This window comes from Cnephaeus nilssonii (genome assembly GCF_951640355.1).
Source record: "Cnephaeus nilssonii genome assembly, chromosome: 10".
NCBI classification, from domain to species: domain Eukaryota; kingdom Metazoa; phylum Chordata; class Mammalia; order Chiroptera; family Vespertilionidae; genus Cnephaeus; species Cnephaeus nilssonii.
In genome coordinates, this window is record NC_137081.1 from 4,413,506 (window position 1) to 4,433,885 (window position 20,380).

Here is a 20,380-nt window from a genome sequence, read left to right on the forward strand (position 1 = left end):
CATCAGTATAATTGTGTTTTGAATTGGAAATTATAATAAATGTAAAACCTTAGTAAAGTATAAATTAAACAATGTGAGTTAAGCTGCTATAGAAGCTCATACAGGCTGTTCTTAGCTTCATAAATTGCTACTTTGGAATCATGAACAGGAAAACTAAGTAGTGCATATTGATTTAAAATCAGAGCCTTTTTATGTAAGTTGGATTTTAACATATAAGCTTAAAGATTATGAAAGAAAAAAGATAGTTTGCCAAAAATAAGAAACTTTCCGAAGCAGTGTTTCTGAGCTAAGGATGGTTCATGGAGCCAAGCCTTTGCCCAGGGATTACAGTCACATCACCCTCACAGCTGACCGTGCCCTGCTCTCATGCAGTATCCACTTGTTTGATCTAAAAATGACGAATTAGCTCTTATTGTTTTTCTCTTCTACTCTTCAACAACAACACACACACACAAATCTTTTTTTCTGAAGATACCTAGACTTCCGCTCAAATTGCTACTTGAAAACAGCTTCAAGCCTATTCCCACAGCACCACTTCTGTTTAGAAATATTTAAATCATCCTATCTAATAAAAAAGTAATATGCAAATTGACCATCACTCCAACACATAAGATAGCTGCCCCCATGTGGACACAAGATGGCTGCCACAAGATGGCCAGCAAGGGAGGGCAGTTGGGAGGGACCAGGCCTGCAAGGGAGGGCAGTTGGGGGTGATCAAGTCTGCAGGGAAAGTCAGTTAGGGGTGACCAGGCTGGCAGAGGAGGGAAGTTGGGGGCGACTGGGCCTGCAGGGAAGGGCAGTTGTGGGGGACCCAGGCCTGCAGGGGAGAGCAGTTAGGGGGGACCAAGCCTGCAGGGGAGGGCAGTTAGGGGTGACCAGACCTGTAGGGGAGGGAAGTTAGGGGCAAACAGGCTGGCAGGGGAGCAGTTAGGCATCAATCAGGCTGGCAGGGGAGTGGTTAGGGGGTGATCAGGCTGGCAGGCAGAAGTGGTTAGGGGCAATCAGGAAGGCAGGCAGGCAGGCAAGTGGTTGGGAGCCAGCAGTCCTGGATTGTGAGAGGGATGTCCGACTGCCCATTTAGGCCTGATCCCTACCGGCAGTCGGACATCCCTTGAGGGGTCCCAGATTGGAGAGGGTGCAGGCTGGGCTTAGGGACACACCCCCGTGCACGAATTTCATGCACCGGGCCTCTAGTCCTATATAAAAGAGAGAGAGAGAGAGACATAAAGACAGAGAGACAGAGAGAAACAGGAAAACAAAGAGAGAGAGGAAGTGTGTGCAGTTCAAAGAAGAATGTTAAAGTGGATACTAACCAACTCATTGCAATATTACGTGTGCCTTGACATAAGGCGAAAGTGGGAAGACCTCAGATGGCCTCACTGTGAGTCAACCCTCTCCCCCATGGAAAAGACTCTCTGGCCAAATACCCACCCCACTTCCCATGAGAAGAATCTAGTGCAGTTCCCACTTATCTGAGTAGCAAGTTTCAGTTCTCTACCAACTGGCAGCATTACTCCAACAAGCCAATCACATCCACCCAAGGGAACCAGGGAGAAGCTCACCCTTCTGACACCCCAAAGCCCACCTCCCACGGCCTCTGCTTTTTCACTGTTTCCAAGTGCAACCTCTGTCTGGTCCTGCGTGGCTCCGCCCTGGCCTGTAGGTACATGTGACAAATGCCCAGCTGTCTATCTAATCTGTCTGGAGTTGGATGTCCTGTGCTTGTTCAACCCTACAGCCCAAAGTGAGGACCCCCCCGCCCCTCACCCGAGGGGTGAACAGAAGGCAATCCAACACCATTTCATAAGAATTTTAAATGTGATAAAAAGATGTCTCAAGAAATCTGGGCATGGATATTTGGAAACAATCCACTTTAGTTCTTATACCACATACAAAATACATTAAGGGATTACATGGGGATAAGAAAGACACGTATAAAATTAGAAGGACATAGTAACAAGCATTTCCAAATGTCTTGGAGAAGAAGGAAGACTTTTAAAATGCAAGAGATAAAAGAGATAAATATATATGATTTTAAAATGTCTATATTATTGAAAAACCATAAAAATTAAATAAAAGTAAATGAAGAGTAATAGAGGCAATAAAAACATGATCTAAATTTCAATATAGAAGGAATCAAAATAATAGAAAAATATATGAACATTTGAGAAATTTAGAAAATATTTGATAACATGATAGGTATATATAGAGATAGCTTGTCAATCAATAAGGTGCCACACAGAAAAGCAGAAAATTGATGTGAACATATAAGTCACAATAAAAGAATTGTGAATGTTTTGTAAATACACTAGAGGCCCGGTGCACAAAATTCATGCACGGGGGGGTGGGGTGTCCCCTCAGCCCAGCCTGCACTCTCTCCAATCCAGGACATCCCTCTCACAATCCAGGACCACTGGCTCCTAACTGCTCACCTGCCTGCCTGCCTTATTGCCCCTAACTGCCCCCCTGCTGGCCTGTTCACCCCCAACTGCTCCCCCAACCCCCCGCCAGCCTGGTCGCCCTTACTGCCCCCCCTGCCAGCCAGGTTGCCACCAACTATCCCCCCTTCAGCCTGATCACCCCTCACTGACCCCCTCTGCTGGCCTGGTTACCCCTCACTGCCCCCCCTGCTGACCTGATCACCCCACGCAGCCCTCTGTTCGGTCATTTAGTCATCCCTCACTAACCCCCCTGCCGGCCTGGTCACCCCACGCAGCCTGTTCGGTCATCCATTCAGTTGTTTTGGTTGTCATGATCTCTTAGGCTTTTATATAGTATATAGATAACTTTCTGTTTCATGAATAATTAAGTCTAGTATTTTCTCTAACAAGATTTCATTTTGCCTGCCTGATTATCAGATTTAAAAGTGAATATATTCATTTACTTGTTAATCTAATAAAATAGATAGTCTCCTAGTGAGAGTATAAGTGCTAAATCTTTATAGAAAATAAGTTATATATATTAAACTTAAATCTGTTCATGCCATTTGATTGATTAGTAAGACACATGGACAAAAATTATGCAAAGAGAGGCTTAGCAAAAGGATAATTTATGACAATAAAACAATGAAAAACTGTCTCATTTTCAACAAGGGAGTATTTGAAACTATATATATATATATATATATATATATATATATATATATATATATATGATAGAATACCATGCAGCCATTAAAAGTTATATTTTATGAGTAAACTTTAATGTAGTGACATGTCATATGTTGTAAAAATTACTATAAAGAATTTTGTATAAGCAACATATTTTAACTATGATGATGAAATGTATTCAGAGAAAGAAAATTGTTAAGCAATTTCTAAAATTCTAGCAGTTGTTAGGTCTAGATGGCACATGTGAGTTTTTTTTATTATAATAATTTTTTGCATGTTGTACTTTCTCCAGTGAACATGTGTTTTTATTATATAAAAACCAATTAAGTAAAACAATATCTATTTTTGAATTTAGAAAAAAAAGTATATAGAATTGGGTCAAATGCTTTACCTAGGTCTTGGCTATTCATTTTTTCTAAAAATATCTTTAAAATAATAAGAAAAATATTTTAAATAATCATATCCTAAAACTCCCTTACCTCTTCAAAACTTATTATACACAGATACACACAGTTCACCATGGGCACCTATGTACACACACACACTTTTCCATATCTATCGTCAACCAATTTTTTTGTTACCAACCACACCAATAACTACAAAATGGAAAAAGATCTATTCTTAAAAGTGCCTGTGTTGACTCCATCACTGGACTTAATGCCTAACTCCTGAATATTTCAGAAAGACAGAGAGAAGAAAAGCCAGAGTCACATGGTAAATAGATTTGTGGCACAGACTGCTCATGTTCGCATGTGTCTCATTGATTTTGCTTCCTGGTTATACAATGAGGCTCCAGGTTCTGGCATCCTTTATCATCGGTGTGACCTTGTGCTGAATTCTAACTAATTAACTGTGAGTGAAAGTGATACATACCACTACGAGGACTGGCTTTGTAAATCTCCCCTGCTCAATGTCAGAAGTCTTTATCTTCCCGCTGAGTAGATGCAGCTTCAGCATTTTTAAGTCCTCATGCTTCCTAACTTACAACAAAACAAAACAACAACAACAAAAGATTGTTCATTCACCAGCAGCGCGACATGGAATAGCTGTAAGGTTATTAGACAAAAGATTGGGACAAAGATTTGACAGGAGAGGTTAGTTGGCCAAAAGATATTGAGAAGATGGGTTAGAAAAACTTGAAGGAACATGGGCTTTGTTGGGCGGGACTATCCCACAGAACACGGAAGCCCAGGAGGCTCTTGAAAACGTGAAAACACAGTCAGGACCCGAGACCAATGAAAATACTAGGATCCAGGAATCTACAGTCATGAAGAAGGTTTCAGAATTTGGGGGGAGTTGACATGAGGTGAGAAGTGTGTTTCTATGGTCACCAGAAATAAAAATATGTATAAAGTGAATATATACCTTTTATATCAATACCATTAAGAGCAGGTACTCAGAAAGCATATCTGATCACATAGCACAGATTACAAGACACATTTATGCTACAGAGTTTTTTGTAGTCTAAGGATTAGGATAAGATTTGACTACAGATTATATACACTTATGTCTGATTAGAGACATCACAACTGAGACAACCAAACATTTACTTTTCTTGAAAAACAGAATCAGGGGACATTAGCAGCCCACCTTGAGTATAGCTCACTCTCCTCTCCCACTTGCACTCTTTTGTAATAGTAATAATAATAATAATAATCCTAATATATAAAAAGCCAGGAGCCATCACGACCTAAACGACCAGATGGATGACCGAATAGCAGGCTGCATGGGGCAACCAGGCTGGCAGGAGGGTAGTTGGGGTGACAAGGCCAGCAGGGGGAGCAGTTAGAGACAACCAGGCTGGTAGAGGGGGGGAAGTTGGGGGTGACCAGGCTGGCAGGGGGGCAGTTAGGAGCTAGTGGGCCTAAACCGGCACTAGGACATCCTCTGAGGGGTCCTGGATTGGAGAGGGTGCAGGCTGGGCTAAGACCCCCCTCCCCATGCATGAATTTCGTGCACCAGGCCTCTAGTAATTATAATAATAGCTAACAATTATTGAGTGTCTATCATGAACTAGGCATGGTAAACCATTCAAGGCTAGTCTTTCAGGATTGAGAAAAAAAAACCCATTTAAAATACACTTGCTGGGTACAAATTAATAAGTATATACTGTGTCGGTAAAATGAGATGAAGTATTGGTAGATTCAAAAAATGATACAATTCTCTTTGGAAGCCTGAAGCTTCTAGAAACATCTGACTTGGCCAGTGGACTGATGCCTCACATCGCAGGAGCAGATTCTGACAGGAGCCAACTGAAGCCTCATTTGTGGTGTCACACCTGCTCAGGGACACAGCCTTCCTTTGTGACGGGCTGAATTCAAAAAATCCACAAACAGGGCAGGCCAGCACCCCGCAGACCGCTCCTCACAGTGTCTGGTGCCTGCTCGGGGGGGGACTCACGCAGAAAGTGTTGGCATCGCCAAGTGTCACCGGGCTGACATGAGGATTGGGCTTCCAGCCCAGGAACACCAAGGACCAGGGGGCAGGGGATGGGAACAGCCGGCAGCTGTTAGTCCACATGCATCCATCCCCCCCCTGTTGGCTCTTGGAAGATGAAAACGGTCTTACATCTGGGACAGGAGTTGCCATCGCAGCTCATACAGCCCTGCCAGGCGGCTGCTTCTGGAAGAATTCAATCACCAACAGGTGTTTTCATCCAGAGACAGCACAGAGCTGTCAGCTTAGGAATGAAGGGAGCACACACGTGTTCAAAGGACTCAGCCAAGCGTGGGTCTGGCTTCTATGCGTTTTTGTGACCAGATGTGTTGAAGCCTGAGAGACTCCTGTCCCAGCATAAGACCCGACCATAAACGTTGGAGGTGGGGAACTTCCCTCTCGTGCAAATGTTTCCCTCTTTTCCTTCTCCAGCATTAATACGCCACTTAATCTGAAGAAATGGTTCCTTTTAAACAGATTCATTTGAACATTATGATACACACATATGCTACTATTAGTCATAAATATGTGTGATTATTTGTTTAGATGAAATTAGGATATGTAAAAGGCAGGCACTTGTCTGTCCATCTGAAAAGTGGGGCTACTCCTAGTGACATTCGAGTTTGATATACATCAACATAAATAATGCATGCTACTGTAAGCCTTTAGACCAGTCCTTAAAAATAATAATTGCTAAGTAAATGTTGTATCTTTAAGCCACCCATTTTTTCAGTATTCTGACGGATGTTGATCCATATCACAATCATTTTCCATATTAGTTGCTTCTATCTTTTCTATGTAAAACAATAAATTGTTATTCTCTTTCTGTGAAAGGAAAGAAGGCTGAATGAAGTCTAATACTTTATGCCATGCAAGTAGTGTATGGCCATATCTGTATTTTTCCATGAGGTACCACTGTTTCTTTAAGGAAATATGGACTTAAATATTCTGGATTTCTAGAAATTTGGGTTTTCAGACGTTTTAGCAGCAGCAGGACACAAAGCATATGATTTTTCCAAGCAATAATATTTGACTTTAATATTGGAAACTATATTTAATTCAGAGTACTCTTGGTGTGATAGGAAATATTAATTTACTAATCAACACCCATCTCCTCTACCATTGATGGATTATAATAGAGATCAGATCTATTTCATTATGAATGGAAAAACAAACAAGCAGAACAAATGAGACATTATCTGTTGTTACCCAATATCATAAGCTACTGCATTTTTCAGGACGATAGTCTCAATATTAACCTCTGCAGGGATGTTATGTATAGTTTACTGTACCTATTCCGTTGGCTAATTCCATTTTATTGCAATGCAAATGTCATGTGTCAGGTTGACCCTGCTTTAATGTATTTTTATTGATTTTAACTTTAGCCTTTGTGAATAAGTCTTCACAATACGGATGCTGAAGCAGAATTTGAGCTTTGCTGAGCAAATGCACACAAAGGCACACAAATCCTGGGCAAGGGAGGTGCTCCAGAATGTAGGAACTTAAAATAGGAAAGTTTAGTTCTCAATCAAGTCATAAATTGAGATATTTGTGTGTTGCCAGACATTGAGAATCATAAAAAAGACTGCAGAACTCAGAGAGTGATTACCAAACTTTCTTTTTCTTGCTCCACGCTATTTTTTTTTTTTTGTTGGAGTGTAATAAAAACATGTTCATTCTCCTGTTCTTGATGATCAAGAAATGGACTCTAGTCAATATGGGAAAAGGTCATTTACAAAAGCTTTATGGTACCTTCTAAATCTTGGAATTTTATAGCCCATGAAAAGGTAAATCTTACCTGTCTTCTAACTTTCATGAAACATTTTTCATAGTTCAACTTTCCTTTCCAAAGACCTAATTTCAGATCAGGCTGCTTTAATCTTCAGTGGCGTTGTGTGTTTTATCCGGGAATAATAAGTGTAAATTTAGCATTTACACTATCAGTAATTCATTCTATAAGAGCAGTTCAAAGGGAACACCACATTGAAGCTATGGTGGGAGATGTGAAATTGCAGGGACATTACCCACAACTTAAACATCTATTTTAAGAGAATTTTGTATGAGCGTCATCATCAAGCAGTATAACCACATAGAACCTGATTAGCTAATTACGGTTTAATTTTCCTAATGCACCTGCGAGAAGAAAATGATTCTGAAATTTTTTTTTTTTTACTTTATCAAGACTAAAATTAAGGATATTGTACGGTATCTGAAGAGTGGTCTATAGTTTGAACTACTTGTCTATTAAGAGAGAATCCCATTCATAAGCTTAGCTACTAAAATAGTTGAGTTTCTTTTAATACGTGTGACAAAAGAGGTAACGATATATGGTTTTAATTATAATATTATAAAATGTTTCCTTTATGACATTAACAGCCATTTATAAGAAATAAAACAATGGGCTATAAGTGTGCTTCATCCATTACTAACGAGTAACAAGCTATTTATGGAAATATTCTAATCATTTAAATTGTCGATGTAATTTGATGGTAAACTGTCTCTCCAAAACATGTGTTTTTCATGGTCTGAATCATAGTTTTCCATCTCAGCATGGAATTAACTTGAGCTGGTATTACCATAATAAGAGAATGACTTACTTCTATGTATTTCCCAATAAACAGATGTTGACTTCTATAGATGTCAAGGCATAAAGTACCTGAGAGGGAAATTGCAAGTTATCTCGGCTAAGGGATCTCAGATATTAAACAACTGATGTACGTCAGAGCAATTATTTTATTAGAAATATTTCTGCTTTGGTTTGAGGCTGTAATTGTCATGTTTGTCTAATCTTTAATTCATTGCTTGAAAAATTATGATAAATATACACTGTTATCAACAGAGGTTTATTCCAAAGAATTTAGACATAGCCATTTAAAAAAACACACGTTATGAAAGTAATACCCCTTATTCCCTTGTTGACCCCTTCTAGCTCACCCCCACCCTCTGCCCCAGGTATTCACCACCCTATTGTTTGTGTCCATGGGTTATGCATATCCTTCTATATTATAACATAATAATATAATATAATATAATATAATATAATATAATATAATATAATATAATTATAATATAATATAAAGTGTCTGGTCGTCCATTCAACCAATCAAAGTGTTATATGCTAATGATATGCAAAGGCCACTCAACTGCTCACTGTGATGTGCACTGACCACCAGGGGGCAAACGATCCAACTGATAGGTTAGCTTGCTGCTGGGGTCCAGCTGATCAGGACTGAGTGAGATGGGCCAGACACTCCCTGGAGCCCTCCTGCATCCCTACCCAGCCCTGATTGTGCACTGGTGGGGTCCCTTGGCCTGGCCTGTGCCCTCTTGCAATCCAGGACCCCTCAGAGGATGTTAGAGAGCCAGTTTCGGCCCGATCCTGTAGGCCAGGCCGAAGGACCCCACTGGTGCATGAATTCGTGCACCGGGCCTCTAGTATGTATATAAGTTCTTTGGTTAATCTCTTCCCACCCACCCACCATTCCCCAACTTTCCTCTGAGATTTGACAGTGTTTCAGGGTTCTATGTCTCTGGATATATTTTGTTCATCAGTTTATTTTGTTCATTAGATTCCACATATGAGTGAGATCATATGATACTTGTCTTTCTCTGACTGCCTTATTTCTCTTAGCATAATGTTCTCTAGGTCCCTCCATGCTGTCTCATTGGGTAGGAGATCCTTCTTTTTTAGACACAGCCATTTTAAAACTACTGTAAAATGAGAAAACGCCTTTGCTCAAACATTATTTCCAATGCGAGATGCAAAGCTTATGTGACTATGTCACGCACATTTAGCATTGCCTGAAACAAAGTTTAGATCCTTTCATCATCAGAAGCATTTATGAATTTGTCGTAGGTGTAACCTTTGGCAAGCTGCTGTGCAAAATCATTCAGCAGCAAAGCTGCCCTCAGAGGCAGGCTGTCTGTCCATTAGTGTCACCTCTGAGCTATGCTGATCATCACAGGGCCAAGTCCGAAGGCTGGGGGTTCGCCCTTGAGACTGTGCAGGAGAAGCCATCTACTTCCTCCAGAACTGCAGGCTGAGAGCACACGTGGCAAAGAACGCCATGGCATGAAAAGGAGTGTTTGTTTCAAGTCATGCAAAGCCGTGGTGGGTTATGGGAAAGCATGGGTAGACTTCTATCCAAAACCTGCACTTATCTGAATGGACAAGTCTTTGGGAGTCAAGAAATGTTTCTATTCTCTAACAAATATCATGTGGGGACCCGGATGAAGGAAAGGCGTGTCCAGAGTATTCCAGAAAGATATGACAAGGAAGTAAACATTGAGAGGAATAGATGTGCTTGACATTTGCAAGGAACCATGGGAAGAGTGAGCTGGGAGTGCACCTGGAGATAAAAGAAAGTAGGCTCAATCATGTGAAGTGGGGTACGACGATGATTCTAGAAAGCTAGGCATAACGTTTTAATATCGTAATTTCATGGGCTTTATAACTTTTTTCTGAGGAAGACTGGGAGACCTCACTTGTGAGAATGTCTTCAGGAGAGGTTCATCCCTGTCTCCTCGCTGAGGCTTGGAGACGTAATGAACTCCGACGCTTGGCCACCTCAGGCTGGACCTGTGGGCTTTAGGTGACGTGGGACTAAGAACGCGGCTCCAGACTTTTGTGAGTGAGCAGCTGTCCAAAGTAAGGCTCAGGACAGGGGTGTTCATTGTGCTTGTCCGCTCTATAAAGAGCCAGGACCGAAGCAGACATGCAGCCCGCAGTGTGGGCTGGTCAGTTTTTGTTTCATGGTTGTTAGTGATGTCCATCCACTAAAGGCAGAACTCAAGTGCATCCCCTAGAACTTGGCTTTATCCCTGGACTGTCAGTCTGACCCCCTCTCCTGCTGCGTTTTGACTTCTGGCCAATAGATGCACGTGGGTTGTTTAAATCTGGGACCTGTGCCCTCAGGAGCCAGTAGCAAACGTTTGTCCTCATGAACTCTGGTTCCTACTTCTGTGACTTGACTTCCATTCCTGCAGCACGCTCCACTGGTCCTTCCTTACTGTGTTTTCATGATAAGTTTCAATGCAGCCTTCTTCCTGACTCTTCAGGAGGTTGCTGCAGCTAGATGTGTTTTTATGTTGATTTCCTATAAATTCTATTAATATATTTTATTTTGAATTAATTATATCTATCTTGACTTTAAATGTGTATTTACATGTCTAATGTTCCTTTGTAGATAACAGGTTATTCATGGATAGAAAGATAATTTGTTTTATCCCCCGATATTTTTGTCAACGTTCTTAGCCCCAAGCCCCATTCACTGAGTCAGCAAACTGAATCTGTTGGCATTAAAACAGAATTATAGAAAACATTAAAATATAATTAAAATGTATTCAAGTGTTTTATGAAGTTTTGGAAAGTGCCTTAATGCTTAATACTCAAACTACCTTCTTTAACTAATTTTATAATTAGATATAAAATAACTTAAATTCAGTTGCCAATTAAGAAGTTAGCAGAGAAACAAGGACTAACGGAACAAAGCATGAATAGTCAAAAAAGCAGTACAGCATTTGTGACACAGTGTTCAGAACTTCCAATCACACCTCTCTCAGTGACCAGCCCCGCTTTAGACTCTCGTGTGCTACCCAGTGCAGCTTCTACATGAATTCAGAAGAAATTTTTCTCTCACAAGAGAAGAAATTTCCAAACAGTCTTCTTCGCAGCATATTCAGCAATACATTTAGGCATTTCCTTACTATAATCTCCAACTATAGTTTGAAAGCAACATTGTAAATTTGGGTGTGCAGTAATCTGTTTCCTGTGGGAAACCATGCAATCATATAAAAGACTTTTTAGGTTAGAGGTGAGAAACCGAAGAAGGCAATATTTTAACTTTCAACTACATAGCTTCATCTTATTTTTTTGAACTGCATCCTAGATTTCAAGGGTTTCTGAAGAGACACAGAGGTTCAAAGAATTCATCACTTACAGAAGTCATTTGAACCACACCCATTGTCTACCTCTGGGCCTCCTAGCCGTTAAAATCTACCTACTAGGAAAATAAATTGCTTCTTGAGATTTGCGAATGAAACTATAAACTTTTGCCTTGAGCCACATATTTTAATCTATCTGAAGTGTATTTTTCGAATCTATTTGTCCGCATACTAATTTATGTAATCACTTAGGGGATGTTTTATATGCGAATAAGTCAGAGTGCTAACTGCTAGTGTGTGTGAACTGTGCCAACTATAGATAGACTTTCAGTACTCAGTGTGAGGACTTCCATATAAATCACATAACCCCTGCCAAGGGTAATATTGTTTAGTGGATTTAAAAAATTATTTTAATGATGTGTAATTGACATGTAACATTATATTCGTTCCAGATGTACAACAGAATAATTCAATGTTTGTATATAGTGTTTTTCTTAATAAATATTTTCAGTTCCACCTGAGAGCAAATTGTCATAGAAATTGGCTCTGCTTTTTTTCCATGTTTACATTTCATGTTTTAAAAGCTGGGTAAAGTTTTGTTGCCAGTATATAATAATGAACATTTATAAAATGTTATTTTTAGTCATATCTTTTATATTTGCTTGTGTCATATTTTCTTTTTAAAGGGGGCAAGTATTTTTTTAAATCCTTTTCTCGTTCAAGATGACAATGAAGAGATTTCAGTTGCATTAAAATAATTATGTGTATATGTTTGGATGAATGCTTTGCATTTACTATTGCAAACCTATTTCAAAGATAAGAAAACTGAGATAATCTTTAAAATAAATGATTGGTAAATATAGAACTCAATGTTGTTGTAGAATAAAAACTTCTTACACGGAAAACTATAGGACACTGAAAAAGGAGATAGAGGAAGACATAAATAGATGGAAGAACATACCGTGTTCATGGATTTTTAGAATCAATATCATTAAAATGTCCATACTACCCAAAGCAATCTACAGATTCAATGCACTCCCCATTAAAATACCAATGGCATATTTCACAGACCTAGAACGAACTTTCCAAAAATTCATCTGGAGTAAAAAAGTCCCCGAATAGCTGCAGCAATCCTGAGAAAGAAGAACAAAGTAGGTTGGATCTCAAACCAGATATCAAGCTGTATTACAAAGCCACTGTTCTCAAAACAGCCTGGTACTGGCACAAGAACAGACATATAGATCAATGGAATAGAATGGAGAACCCAGAAATTGACCCAAACCATCATGCTCAATTAATATTTGACAAAGGAGGCATGAACATACAATGGAATCAAGACAGTCTCTTCAATAAATGGTGTTGGGGAAATTGGACAGATAGATGCAAACAAATGAAACTAGACCACCAACTTACACCATAAACAAAAATAAACTCAAAATGGATACAGGACTTAAACATAATACGGGAAACCATAAAAATACTAGAGGAATCCACAGGCAGCAAAATCTCAGACATATGCCGAAGCAGTATCTTCACCGATACAGCTCCTAGGGCAATGGAAACTAAGGAGAAAATAAACAAATGGGACTACATCAAAATAAAAAGCTTTTTCACAGCAAAAGGAACCATCAACAAAACAACAAGAAAGCCCACTGCATGGGAAAACATATTTGGCAATGTTATCACTGATAAGGGTCTAATCTCCAACATTTACAGGGAACTCATCCAACTTAACAAAAGGAAGATAAACAACCAAATCAAAAAATGGGCAAAGGTCCTAAATAGACACTTTACAAAAGAGGACATAAGGAAGGCCAAGAGACATATGAAAACATGCTCAAAGTCACTAATCATCTGAGAGATGCAAATCAAAAGGACAATGCAGTACCTTCTCACACCTGTCAGAATGGCTATCATGAACAAATCAACAAAGGACAAGTGCTGGCGAGGACGAGGAGAAAAAGGAACCCTCCTGCACTGCTGGTGGGAATGCAGACTAGTGCAGCCACTGTGGAAAATAGTATGGAGTTTCCTCAAAAAACTAAAAATGAAACTCCCATTTGACCCAGTGATCCCACTTCTAGGAATATATCCCAAGAAACTAGAAAAACCAATCGGAAAGCATATATGCACCCCTATGTTTATAGCGGCACAATTCACCACAGCTAAGATTTGGAAACAGCCTAAGTGCCCATCAGTAGCATAGATGGAACTGGAGAGCATTATGCTAAGTGAAATAAGCCAGTCAGAGAAAGATAAATATCACATGACCTCACTCATTTATGGATTATAATGAACAACATAAACTGATGAACAAAAATAGATCCAGAGACAGGGAAGCATCGATCAGACAGTCAAACCTCAGAGGGAAGGTAGGGGAGGGTGGGGGTAAGGGGGAGAGATCAACCAAAGGACTTGTATGCATGCATATAAGCATAACCAATGGACACAGACACCAGGGGGGGTGAGGGCATGACTGGGGTGGTGGGGGGCTATGAGGGGATAAGGACACATATGTAACACCTTAATCAATAAAGAAATAGAAAATAAAAAAATAAAAACTTAAATGTGCTCACAGTTTTAATCCTTCTCTTTTTCCGCACATTATTACATATGGAACAGGATGCATATTGAAGGCATAAATGAAAGCATAATTCAAACTGAATCACACAGACTATATCTGAGATCAGAAAGGCAACAGGAACAAAAACAGAAACATGAAAAAAACATCTTTGGGTAAATGTGTCTTCACATAACCTTCCTGTGCATAGACGATTCCTCCTTTCTTTACCCTGGAATGAAAGATGATAAAGTTACAGGAAAGCTGAAGCTTGATAAACTCCGTCATAGGGAACAGTGAGGAGGCACCGCCAAGGCCCTGGGCCTGGACCCGGCCAGCCCTTTACACACATGGAGTCAACCCTCCCCGCAGGCAGGCTGCAACCGAAGCCTGAGCGGCTCTGTACGCAGCCCATAGGCCTTTACTCAGTTCAGTTTTCTTGAAGGCTGTACGTCAGAAGCATCACCTTAGTGCCCTGGACAGGTGGCTCAGGTGGATGGAGCATTGTCCCATACACCAAAAGGTTGAGGGTTCGATTCTGGGTCAGGACACATACCTAGGTTGCCGGTTTGATGCCCAGTCTGGGCGCATATGCTCGTATGGGAGGCAACCACTTGAAGTTTCTCTCTCTCTCTCTCTCTAATCAATAAGAACATAGCCTCAGGTGAGGGTTAAAGGTGGTGAAGGGGTTGCTGAAGAACATAAGTGCATAGGCCATGGGTACAGACACTAGTTGGGGAGGGCCAGGGAGATGGAGAGGGTCCTGGGTGGAGTGGGCCAAGGAGGGTGAAATGGGGGCATCTGCAATAGTATCAACGATAAAAATTTTAAATAAAAAGTAGAATACTTCTAAAACACAACCCCCAACAATACATCACCTAAGCTTTGCCATCACATCTGCTTTCAGTCCCCTTAAGTGCAATCCCCTTCCCACAACAAGGCAAGAGAGATGTTTAAAATCCTGCCTTGATTAATTATTTTTTTAAAACATGACATAGATCTTGGCTCTGTCTGCCCTTTGTATTTTCTATAATTTCACATAAAGGAAATGACTTTTATACCTTAAAACATCATACTGATAATTCTGTAATAGTTACTACGCATATTTGAAATTAGATATAGCTCAAGAAACACATTCCTGTCACTTATCTGAACTCACTGTTTTCAGAAATGTATATATATATATATATATATATATATATATATATAATTTCCAAGTTTTATATACCTTTTGAATGAAAAATTTCCTTTGGAGGGAGGCACCAAGGTCCTATTAACAGTCAAAATATTTTAAATACAAAATTGTTAGAGAAGACCTCCAGAGTGTCTGAATGTCTTCCAAATGACCCAGTTTGCTGGGATTCAGGGTATTTGAAACACATTCATATGGCTTGAAATTGCAAGTTGATTAAAGCATTCCTATTGCTCCCACCCATTATAGGAAAAAACACACAGAGTATACTTTAATGTTATAGTTTTGTTGTATTTCCTAAGACTTCAGTTAAAATTTTGTCATCTTATTGACGTATTCATAGCAAAACCGAAAATGTTTGCATTGATTAAAGGCCAAACCTTCCTAATGTTTGAGAAAAATATAATTTATATTTTTCCTCTGAACATCCTGGTTGAGAATTCAAAATAAACATGTAGCCCAGCCAGCGTGGCTCCATGGTTGATGTTGACCTATGAACCAGGAGGTCAGGGTTCAATTCCCGGTCAGGGAACATGTCCAGGTTGCAGGCTGCATCCTCAGTGTGGGGCATGCAGGAGGCAGCCTATTGATGATACTCTCTCATCACTGGTGTTTCTCTCTCTCTCTCCCTCTCCCTTCCTCTCTGGAGTCAATAAAAATATAAAAACAAAGCAACCCCCCCCCGAAAGAAACCAAAATAGACATGTAAATGAATTTGATGATGATCATTTAATGCTATATATAATCTCATATTATGAAATCATTTATGTCTGTCTTGGGGAGATGTAGAGAAGAGTAATTGAACCCCTGGTCAACATTGTCTCAAGAACAGCAATTTCAACCCTGAGTCAACGGAGGCATTTCCTCTTACCCTTGAGTTTGGGAAACTGAACATAAACTCAAATCTTCACTTATGTTGGATTCAATTTATTTATACCTGGCTTGAGTAGGAGGAGCATAGCACATTTGTGGAAATAAATTCTTAGTAGTGTAGAAATCAATTCTAAGAGACCAGGGAATTCAGGACTTTGAACATGATGACTAGTTGCACAAGTTGGGTTTGGATGTCTTTGAAGAAGTCTGCCCTAACCTCCATCACCTTCCTTCCCTTACTCCTTACTCTTACCAGCATCACCTGATCACTTCCTGCCTTATTTCTACACTCGCACCTAAACATATGACTTGCATTTATTCACATGTCTGTTTCCGACACTAACTGTGACATCTCTAACGTATCTTCTCTCTTAGCATGCTGGAATTTAGCAACATCCTTCAGATTAACACATTCACAAAAACAGTCTGCTGCTTATATGAAAAGAAAAAAAGCAACTCTGAGATTTCCAATTAATCAGTACAAATGGGCTAACAAAATGTTATATAGCATTTGTAAAACTATATTTATGGAAAGCTGTTAACTTGCAGAATTCAGACAGGTGGTCTTTGCCTAGCTTATAGAATAGGAAACACCATGCATATCTTGATGAATTATAAATCTGTCCACCCATTTCTTCCCTGACAGCACGGCTGCTTCTACTTTGTAACACGGTACCTGTATGTAACCTCTCTCTCTCTCTCTCTCTCTCTCTCTCTCTCTCTCTCTCTCTCTCTCTCTCACACACACACACACACACACACACACACACACACACACACACACACACACACCATGTATTTGGTAGAAAGAAGGAAACAATGAAGGCCAACGATATTGAGACTAGGAGGCAGAAGGTGTGTATTTTATATACCACAAGGAGAATTAATGTGAACATCTAAAAAATTTTCATCCAAAGCCAGAGACAAGATAGACTATAATTTCCACACAACTTCTGTCCTTTAAATCAGTCTTCTTATGTAGGCAGCAGGGATTTATTTTCCCAAGGTCTGTTAGGGCAAGTATATTGCACTTGTCTTTGTCTTCTGTGTACTGACCGTGCTTATCATCAGCTTTACCTTCTCCTAAATCACACATTTATTTCAAATGGTGCTTTCCCCTGGTCCCGCAGTTTTTCACTTTCAACCTTCCCCAAGGAATTTGACTGAGCTCATCCCTCTGACCTGTCATGTTCCAGCTTGTTTAGAGCAAAGCTCAATCAGTCATTTCTGCAAAGAGCCAGGTAACAAGTGGCCTAGACCTGCAGGGCCACACAGTCTCTCACACCCACTCCACTCGGCCGTGGTAAGGTGAGAGCAGCCATTGGCAATATGGACAGCAGTTGGTATATCCGTGATCCAGTGAACTCCTGGCTAAAAAGCAGTCAGAAGTTTAGTACTGTAGTCATTTATTCAGTCAAAAGTCTAGAGAGGAAGTATTATGGGAGACTAATTTGTGGGCACTTGCTCTACGCACGAATAAACAAAACTGGTACTTGTCCATCTGGATGTTATAGATAGGAGAAGGATAATGTTAATGGAGTGTCAGAGGTGTTGTGATGGGAGAAGGTAAGGACAGCACACGGGGAAATAACTTGGTCTGATGGATTTGGGGTATCTGAAAAGCCTCCTCCGAGGCACAGATGTAACAGCTGGGATTTAATGGCTAAAAATGAATAAAACAGTTAATTAATTTTCTAACTGAATGATGCTTCAAACTGGTTATTTTCTTTATAGATGTGCTACATTGTATACTACCCTATAAATTTAGACATCTGCTAGTTTTCTTTCTTATCACTCTTTTTTAAAAGTTAGCAAACGTGGTGTATAAATCAGAGTAAGCTGAGTTGTGCTGCTAGAACATACTAACATGAACATACCCACATATATGTAGAACACACTTTACTTTTCCTAGTAGTAATACAAACACTATGTTCCACACTCATTGTCCAGAACTGTTTTCATGTTGCCACCCAATCCTAGGGAGCCTAAAACTGCAACCATATCCTAGAAGGTGGGATTTCAAAAAGACACTGTAAAACATATTAGTAATTAACACACTACCTGGCTTGTGCATTTTTTGGAATTCTCTTCTTAGCACATCACAATTTTTTCCTAAATATATTTTTATTGATTTCAGAGAGGAAGGGAGAGGGGAAGAGAGAGAAGCATCAATGATGAGAGAGAATCATTGATTGGCTGCCTCCTGCACGCCCCACACTAGGGACTGAACCTGCAACCCGGGCATGTGCCCTGACCGGGAATCGAACTTCAACCTCCTGGTTCATAGGTTGATGCTCAACCACTGAGCCATGCCAGCTGGGCTTAGCCTGCTTCTTTACTGTAGAAAGTTACTGGCCCAGAGGTATTTTCATATCTCAAGTCCTCCTCTTCCTCCTCCTCCTCCTCCTCCTTTCTTGGAATGATGTAAAACAATCAGCTAATCCACTTAATCCCATGCACTATGAAGTTGCTGGTTCCACATTGATGTTCCTCTATCTCCCTCTTCCTCCCTCTCTCTCTAAAATCAATAAAAACATATATAAAAATTCCAATGCCTGGGTCTTACCCCAGAGATTCTGATTTAAGTCATCTATATTGAGGCCTAAATTTCTTCATTCATTTACATGTTATTTTAATTTAGTTCATGCTGATCACACTTTTTCTAATACACCTTTCTCAAAGCTATGTGAATCTTTAATATATGTAATCCTATCAAGTCCATGTGCCATAAATTACACTGTCAATTATTTTTGAGGCATGCTGTGTCTCTCTCTTTTATAGATCCTTCTTTATAGAAGATTTCCCGTGTAGCTAAACGAGTCTACTAGGTACCAGGTTTGTATTTTTAGATCTTCATAAAGAGTATTACAGCCATACTTTTTTTTTTTTAACTTTAAGACCATGTTTTATTGGTAGCCTCCTGGATATGGTCTCTATCTCCTAGCTTTGGACTTTGATTTAAGAATCTCTTGCTGAGAAAGTTCTTTCTTCTAACTCAAAAAATATATACTATCTGAGCTTACTGTATTTACACTGTATTCTGCTTATACTTCTGGCAATATCTTATCAAAACGCAGATAACAAGAGCCAGCACAAACTTTTAATATTCTGCCTATAAACCATCGTGTCTGAGTCTACAAGTTCAAAAGTGCGGTTTTTATTTTGCAAGGTGCAGCAGGCTACACCACTCTACTATAACTCAGGCCAACATGTTTCCTAACCATCCTCCCGCCATTTTCTCCTGCTTCCTATTGATGTGCCCTGATACTCAATCTTAAAACCAATGCCATATTCCATTTTGTAAAAGCTGCACCCCACTTCTTTGTTCTAATTTAATAACAAATGTCCATAGCCTCTTGGTAGTATAAGATTCAAACATTTATTTTTTATGATAGACTGTGGACAACAGGTGTGATTTTAATTCAGGTTGTGATGCTCCGTTGGCAATGTCTCACACTGCAGGCTGTGCCCCGCATGCTTTCATTCTGTGATGTAGACTGGGGTATCAGCACCTGCCTAGGCCAATGATAGTGAGAATTGTTTATTGGCTTATTTGCCATCTACAGAGCCTTTTTGGAGGAATATATGTTCAAATATTTTACTAATTTTCTAATTAAGGTGATTGTTTTCTTACTGTTGAGTTTAGAGAGTTTCTAAAATATATTTTGAATACAAGTCCTTTGTCAGATATGTGATTAGCATATATTTTCTCTCATTGTGGATTTTCTTTCCATTCATTTAACAAGGGTTTTAATTTCGATGAAGTCTAATTTATCTCTTTGGGTTTTTTGTTTTGTTTGTTTTTTGAAGTGTGCCTTTCATGTAAAGCCTAAGAATCTGACTATAGGTTACACATTTTCTCTCCTGTTTGCTTTTAAAGTTTTATATTTTTGTGTTTTACATTTATTTCTATGACCTATTTTGAGTTAATTTTTGCAAGATGTGAGGTTTAGGATGAGATTATCATTATTTATTTTTGCTTTCTTTTTTATATTTTTTCGTATACCCACTTGTTGACCCAATAGCATTTGTTGAAAGTCTATCCTTCCATTGGATTGTTTGTGTACCTTTCTCAAAACCAGTTAGCTATGATTGTGAGTCTATTCTGAATTCTCTATTCTGTTTTATTGATCTATGTATCTATCCACCCAACAAACCACACTTTCTTGACTAAGAGAACTATATAAGTACAAAAAATAAGGCATTGGGAGACCTTCAATTTTTTCTTTTTAAAAATGTTAGACTATTCTTGTTCCCTTACCTTCCCATATAATTTTAGAAACTGCGTACCTTTCTAAGCAGACTCCTGCTTGAGTTTTGGTAGGG